Source organism: Mus caroli, unplaced genomic scaffold (assembly GCF_978045245.1).
Source record: "Mus caroli unplaced genomic scaffold, Mus_caroli_1 scaffold_10, whole genome shotgun sequence".
In the NCBI taxonomy this organism is placed as follows: Eukaryota; Metazoa; Chordata; class Mammalia; order Rodentia; family Muridae; genus Mus; species Mus caroli.
Genome location: NW_028227265.1, coordinates 107,937,506 through 107,945,509, shown reverse-complemented (window position 1 = coordinate 107,945,509; position 8,004 = coordinate 107,937,506).

The window sequence follows — 8,004 nt, the reverse complement described above, 5'->3', positions numbered from 1 at the left end:
CCAAGTTGTAATCACAGGCCGGGCAGTCGGAAAGGTCTGCTTCTGGAAGGGCATGCAGGGCATAGGACCTTAGGAACTCATCTGCGTGGAAGCTAAGGGTGTGAAATAGGAAGCAGAAAGGCTAACAGATCTCCTTTCTCTTCTCACAAGAAGTCTCAGCCTCAACCAGAAGCATATTCCTATCATAGGCCAGCATGTTCCTTTCTTCTACACCCTACATGTTAACCGTCGTGTAGAGAAAGCACCTGACGATAAGTATTGCTGATAATAGAACCTGGCTAGTACCATCTCCAGATTGCTGGAGCTTTCAGTAGGTGGCCTGACTTCATATGTATAGCATGGTAACGTTACCTCAAACTCAGGGAGCCCGTAGGTGACTGCCTTTCGGAGGCTGAGCTGGAGGTGGAAGGGTGGTGCCTTGGAGCCACAGGGAGGGATGCGCAGGCACACTATCTGGGAGTTTGAGGACACTGTCTGGTTGAGGTGGAGGCTACTGCAGATGCCCTCTGGAGAAGTACCAGTGTCCTCAGCTGCAAGCCAGGGAGCCCTACCCTGACACCTTCCTGGACAGTGATGGCCTTTGCCTCTGTCCTTCAGTATCTTGAGCCCGCTGTGGCCAAGGCTTTTTGTGTGGGTTTTCCAGTCTGTCACTGATTGTGGTGACCGTAGGTCTTCCCTAATCACCTCATTGTTTATCTCAGGGTTACTTGAGAGTTAATTCAGTGTTGGCTACCCAAATCTTCTAAGGATTGGGTAGACCAGTGTCAGTTTATTAGTGTGTCTCTGCTCTCTGTGGGATACACGTAGTCTATCACATGGCCCTGCTGCACACACACACACACACACAGACACACACACACACACAAGCACATACATTCCTCTTGTCAGACTAAGGTTCTTAAAATCCACAGGTCACTGATAATCTGTTTTAGCGCTTGGATTGGTTGTAAGGTTTTTGGGTTGTAGGGTCCAATGGATCTAGCTTGTGGCTTCACCACAACAAACATACTGCATCTGTTTATTCAGTGTGACAGCAGATTAACAAAAAAGGAGCAGTCTGATGAAGTGGCATAAACATACTTTGGAAAAGTCACATGGATTTAAAAAAGAAAGAAAGAACATTGTTTGGGTTTGTTGCTGTTGTTGGTTTGCCCTACTGGCGCTTCCTTTCTTGCCCAGTGTGCCGCTGGGTCCTTTGGTACTGGCTGTGCTTAAATACAAACCAATCAAGCCCCGGGTGGACAAATGCCCTGCTCTTGGTGCTCATCACTGTAATTTTTGTTTTCCTGACTTTGCTCTCAGGAGCATGAGTATGTAAATATCTGATAATGAATAGTTTAGTCACTGTCAAGAAAATTAATTTACATTGTATAACTGAAGGCTGTTTTCAGGGTTAGGTGATTTGCATTGATGTATATATAGTAAAATTACTGTAAAATTTTAAACCGATTTTCTTAACTTGATGTTCTTTTTAAACTTTCTGTAAGATACATGCAAATGATAAACATTCAGTCATACTAAGCCAATGTGGGAATCTTTCTGTTTTATAATTAAGCATTGCTTATTGGTTGTCATTGAGATTTTATAATCTAGTTATCTTAAAAATGGGAAACAAGTTACAAGCATTTTCATAACTCTTGATTCAGACCTCACTGTGGACCAAGTGTGTGTGTGTGCACTCATGTGGATGCGTTACCTTTTGTTCCCGGTTACTAGACTAAGCTGACCAGGACGTGTGCTCAGCATTTTCAGAGGCAAATACTTAAAATGGTTATCTTTTGCTCAATGATCCCTGCATCTTTATTTTGGTACAGTGGAGTCACAGCTTGTTAGGTGACTAGGTTTTGAAAACTTTGCCTAAAGTCAAAATCAAGCACGCTCAGAAGGACTCAACAGGTCTCTCTTAAATTGCCAATAGATTTGCTTCTATGGTCCGGCAGCGTGAATCCTGGGAAATGACATGTAGATATGAATTTAAATTTATTATGCATACAGTAAATGCAGCATATGATGATGTGCATGCCAACAGTGGACTCTTAGCAGCACTTACACTGTTTAGATGTGTATAGTGCTCTTTTGGCCAATAGCTGTAGTTGGACTTATGCTAATCTGTTGTCAGTCCTGTCCTTTATGTTAGACCCAGAGGGCAAGCTTAACAAAGACAGGTTTTCCCTGACTTGTTCATGGGTATATTCCCCAGAGTTAGGACAAGGTTTGGCATACAGTAAGCATTCAACAAAAATTTACTGAATAAATGATCTTGATATATATAATGTGTGTGTGTGTGAGAGAGAGAGAGAGAGAGCCATTTAATGATAATGTGCTGCACTTTATCTTTAATTCTCATTCCATTTAGCTAAAAAGACTTTATTTTTTATAATTCATTTTATAATTTTACATAAGAAACACCGAGAAGATGGCCTCATTAGCAAAACAGCCACAGAAGCAACTTACACTAAAGGTAGAGATTGCAGGTGTGTACTGTCACGCCTGGTTTAAGGAACCTCTTTTTTTTTTCCTTATTAGTTCTGTGAGAATTTCATATAGTGTGTTTCAATCATAATCCCACCTTCTACTCCTCCCAGATCCAACCCCCTCTTTTCCTGCCTTCTCTCTCTTTCTCCTTAAAACCCATCAAATATAGTTCCTGTGCCTCATATACTCCTAGATGTATAGCCCCTTCCTGAAGGGTGATTAACCCATCAGGGGCTGTAACCTGAAAGAAAACTAACTCTCCTCCCAGCAGCTATAGATTGCCGGAGGTGGGACCTGATACCCAACTCCTGTCACCATGCTGAGGTCTGGGCTGGCTTGAGCTTGTGCAGATCTTGTGCATTCTCAACTGATGTGAATCCATATGTGCAATTGCCCTGCTATATCTAGGCAACATTATTTCCTTATATCCATCCTCTGCCTCTGGCCCCTACAGTCTTTTAGCCCCGCTTCTGCTATGACTCTATAAACCCTGGGAGGAGGGGATATGATGTAGATGTCATGTTTAGGGCTGAGAGTCCCAGTCTCTTACTCTCTGCACCTTGAACAGTTGTGGGTCTCTGTTAATTGCCGTCTACTTCTGAGAGAAGCATCTCTGATGAGGGTTGAGAGGTGCCTCTATGGGCATCATGATAAGTCACTAGGAACACTTTAATACTGTGTCCACTTAGTAGAGTAATAGTAACGAGCTCTCCCCTGGGGCCTATGACCTGTCTAGCTACAGGTTCCTAAGATTGATAACAGTACCAGGTATGGGTTTGAACTTGTAGAGCAGGCCTTAAATCTACACAGAAGGTGGTTGGTTACTCCCATGACAGTTGAGCCACTACTGAACCAGTGGACATGCCTTGCCAGGGTTCACAGCTCAATGAGATTGGTGATTGCTTTTCTCTGGTCACGCGCATAGAGCATCCCAGTGTTCTGAAGTAGGGATGAAGATTCCAAGTGAGTACCAGCCTGATGGCCTCCCTGTTCTATGACTCAGGTGTGTGGTAATCACCACAGGATAACAAGTGGAGAGCCTGGTGCCAAGAATGGGTTACTTCTTTTGGAGTTGTTGGCAAGTGAGGGCCCATAGATGCCCAAACATGCCCTGTTGCCAGTGGTTACTCCCTGGAGCCCACTGCCTGGATGCCAGGCTTTGGAGCTTTGTAGACGAGCTTGATAATGCCTCACCTCAAAAGGCAGAAGTTGTCTGGTAAGCTGAAGAGGCGGGCCTATGCATGAAGACCATCTTGTTTCTGACGCGTGCTTTGGTCTGTCCAGACTTCCATTCCTCACTGACATCCGTTCACCCGTAATAGCCTAAGCCATATCAACCCTTGCACCGTGTAACCTGCAACAGGGAAGCCTGTTTCCTGGACACATCGCTCTATTTTTAACGCTTGTAAAAGGTGCTGTCTCCCCTATATATTTAATTCTATTTTATCTTGTTCTTTTAGCTGTGAGGCCACAGGAAAATACTGAGTTTCTTTAAGTTCCAAGATTGCCAGTTGTCATATCCTAGGCAGCTCGGGTTCCAGAACCCTGGCTAGGGGTGAAGGGGGAAAGAGGAAAGGAGACACATGCATGGATAACATGTACTGTGAAGCACACATGCACAGATAACATGTACCATGAAGCACACATGCACAGATAACATACTGTGAAACACACGTGCACAGATAACATGTACCATGAAACATACATGTACAGATAACATGTACCATGAAACACACATGCACAGATAACATATACTGTGAAACACACATGCACAGATAACATGTACCATGAAACACACATGCACACATAACATGTACCATGAAACATACATGCACAGATAACATATACTGTGAAACACACATGCACAGATAACATGTACCATGAAACACACATGCACACATAACATGTACCATGAAACATACATGTACAGGTAACATGTACTGTGAAACACATTCACAGATAACATGTACCGTGAAACACACATTCACAGATAACATGTACCATGAAACACACATGTACAGGTAACATGTACCGTGAAACACACATTCACAGATAACATGTCCTGTGAACCACACATGCACAGGTAACATGTCCTGTGAACCACACATGCACAGGTAACATGTCCTGTGAACCACACATGCACAGGTAACATGTCCTGTGAACCACACATGCACAGGTAACATGTCCTGTGAACCACACATGCACAGGTAACATGTCCTGTGAACCACACATGCACAGGTAACATGTCTTGTGAAACTAGGATCAGCTGGCTCTGACCACTGCCACCATCACAACCCAGAACCTCAGAATGTTTATTAGCACAGTAGGAGGAGTTAGCTACTCTCAGTCTCCAGTCTCATCTCTTAGACATCAGGAGGAGGAAGCTGCAGTGGCTGGTCTTTGCACACACTGATCAGTTACTCGTATTCAGGCTTCCAAGGAGAGCTTTGCCATTCCTCTGGAGCCTGACCCATATGGGTAACAGCTTTGCCAATTTATGACAAGACAGTTGGCTTTGGAGTTGTTGACAGGCTGTGCCCACTCACAACCTCTAGTCCCTACAGCCAATCATGTGACACTTGCTTTGACTCCTCACTGTCCAACATCACTGAATGCACTCAGGACACTTCTAAATGTTAAAATTCACTAGGTGACTTTCGGGTCAACAGGTCCGTCCTTCCAGGAGGCTTCTCAACCAGCTCAGCCTGTCTGAGATCTGCCCTGCCTTACTCAAATTCTAAGGCATGAGCCATACCCACAACATAAGAGGAAAAGTCAGATTGCTCACACGTAAGATCCTGATTTCACAAGCTGTTATTATCGTGTGAAAATTGGGTCATCTACGTTCTCCCTTGTGTCCTGATGTGAAATCGTTATGATTTCCAGACCATTGCTTATTAAAATAAAGAACATTTGTATACAGGTGGTTATTAAGAGTATACATTTTATAGTTGCACAGGTCACTAGAATATTTGCTGACTCACAAAGAGTTCAGCGAGTAGGGAAACTTGGCCCTGCACATGCTAGGTTCAGTGTTCTTCCACTGAGCTATCTTCCCAGCCAGCATTCAGTGTGTGGTAAAAGCCAGTTTGAGTTCAGTCCTGAGGTCCTACTACTGTCCTTCCTCTGATGTTACCTTTATTTCAGAAAAGATTTATATCATGTTTGTCTCATAAAGACAGTAATACAGGGTCTTTGTTGGTGTTTCTATTGCCATGATAAAACACTATGACCAAAGAGCAGTGTGGGAAGAAAAGGGCTTATTTCAGTACGGTCCATCACTGAGGTAAATCAGAGCAGGAATCTGGAGGCAAGAGCTGATGCAAAGCCATGGAGGGTGCTGCTTACTGGCTTGCTCAGTCTGCTGTTTCATAGTACCCAGCCCCATCAGCCTAGGGATAGCCCCACCCACAATGGGCCCATCAATCACTAATTAAGGAAATGAACTATAGGCTTCCCTATAGTGTGATTTTTATGGAAGCATTTTTTTTTTTAATTGAGGTTTCAGATGACTCTAGCTTGTGTTAAGATGACATAAAACTAGCCAGGATAGTCAGTTTCTCATGAACTATAATTTAAAATGATGAGACATTTCAATAAGGCTGATACCTTTTTAAAGAAATTTTTTATTAGATTTTGTTTTTTTTTAACGTTTCAAATGTTATCCCCTTTCCTGGTTTCCCCTCCGAAAACCCACCCCTTTCCCCCTCTCCCTGCTCACCAACCCACCCACTCCTGCTTCCTGGCCCTGGCATTCCCCTACACTGGGGTATAGAACCTTCACAGGACCAAGGGCCTCTCCTCCCATTGATAACTGACTAGGCCATCCTCTGCTACATATGCAGCTGGAGCCATGAGTCCCAACCATGTGTTTTCTTTGGTTGATGGTTTAGTCCCAGAGAGCTCTGGAGGGTACTGGTTAGCTCATATTGTTGTTCTTCCTATAGGGTTGCAGACCCCTTCCGCTCCTTGGGTCCTTTCTCTAGCTCCTTCATTGGGGACCCCGTGCTCCGTCCAATGGATGGTTGTGAGCATCCACCTCGGTATTTGTCAGGCACTGCAGAGCCTCTCAGGAGACAAGGCTACTATTTTTAAAATGCATGTAAGATTTAAGTCTCATAACCAAAAAGTGACCTTTTTTGGTGAGAGTGTACTTGGGAAGGCTAATACAGAGCAAGGTGCCTTTTGTGTCTCACTGAATCCCCACAAAACTTTAACTGCTATATATACCTTTTATAGCAGAGAAAACCTGGGATTGGGCAACTCAGGGCTACCTGGGCTCATCAAGCGCCGCCATAAGACTTTACCCGCTGAACTCTACACAGGCCCTTCCATTGAGATTTTTTTAAAATTGCATTTTGTTTTTTGTTTTCAAAACCAATAGTCCCAGAAAGTATTTGATGTTCATATGCCAGGCACGAATTTGAAAGGGATCCTACCTTGAGCTGATGAATGACAGAGCAGATCTTTTTGACGGCAGTGAGAACTTCCTTGGTCACTTGGTTGACTACTCCCTAGAAAAACTTGACCTTTGATGGCATCTAAGTGACTGCGCTGTCTTTTAAGATCAACTTTCTGCAACTGGCATAATCTCCAAACTTGAGGCGAAATTTACAAGCAAACCATTAGCTGCCCCTCACCAACTTGCTAAGCAAGAGCTCCCCTGCTGCTCTGTAGTGCCTCGCCCACAGTCTGCCTCCAGAAACAGGCACTCGTTTATACAGTCCAGGCTGACCAGGTATGTGAAATCCTGTTTCCCCAGTTCCTGAGATTACAGGAACATGCCCCACATCCAGTCTCATGCGTCTGACACATGCTCAGTAAATCCACACAACTCGGTCCTAACATGCTTCACTCCTCCAGAGTTTCCTGGTACCTCTTGCTGGGTGCTGGCCATCTAGGGGCTGTGCTGATTTCTATTACTAAATTTGTCTGTTAAGTGGTTGTTACACGCAAAAGAAAGCTCACTGCACAGTGCTGGATGGCAAGCGCAGCTGTTAAACCACGTGAAACGTAGCCTCCGGTTCTTTCAGAAAGAAAATACTTGCAGAATAGACTTTTTAAAATGTTTATTTTTAAAATGTTTAAAATGTTTAATTAACCAAGTTTTGCTCCAGAGGAAGAGAAAGGAAAATGCAATTTACCTGAAGTATATTCCTTTGAAACTCCAGTGACATTTGGGGGAGCAAGTTTAGAAATTACCCATGCCACTTTTTGGCTCTTCTTGTGACCACTCCCCCCCCCCCAAAAAAAAAAAGAAAATGACATGGGGGAGAAGTGAATGGTTTAAGGGCAAGGCTGCTGGCTTTCCCTTAAAGCACTGAGTCTTTGCAGCGGGAAGTGGACTGTGGGTGTAAATACGTGCTGCACTAGCAGCGACCACACCTCCTAGCAGGGCCTCTGGACCCAGAGTTTCCTGCAGGTTTCCTCTCCAGTGGCTGCAGGGCAAGCTAGGGGCGGGCAGAAAAGGAAGATGCGCTGCCCAGGAGTGGGAGCGGGGAGGACCTCTTGCGCTTGACCCCCGCCCTC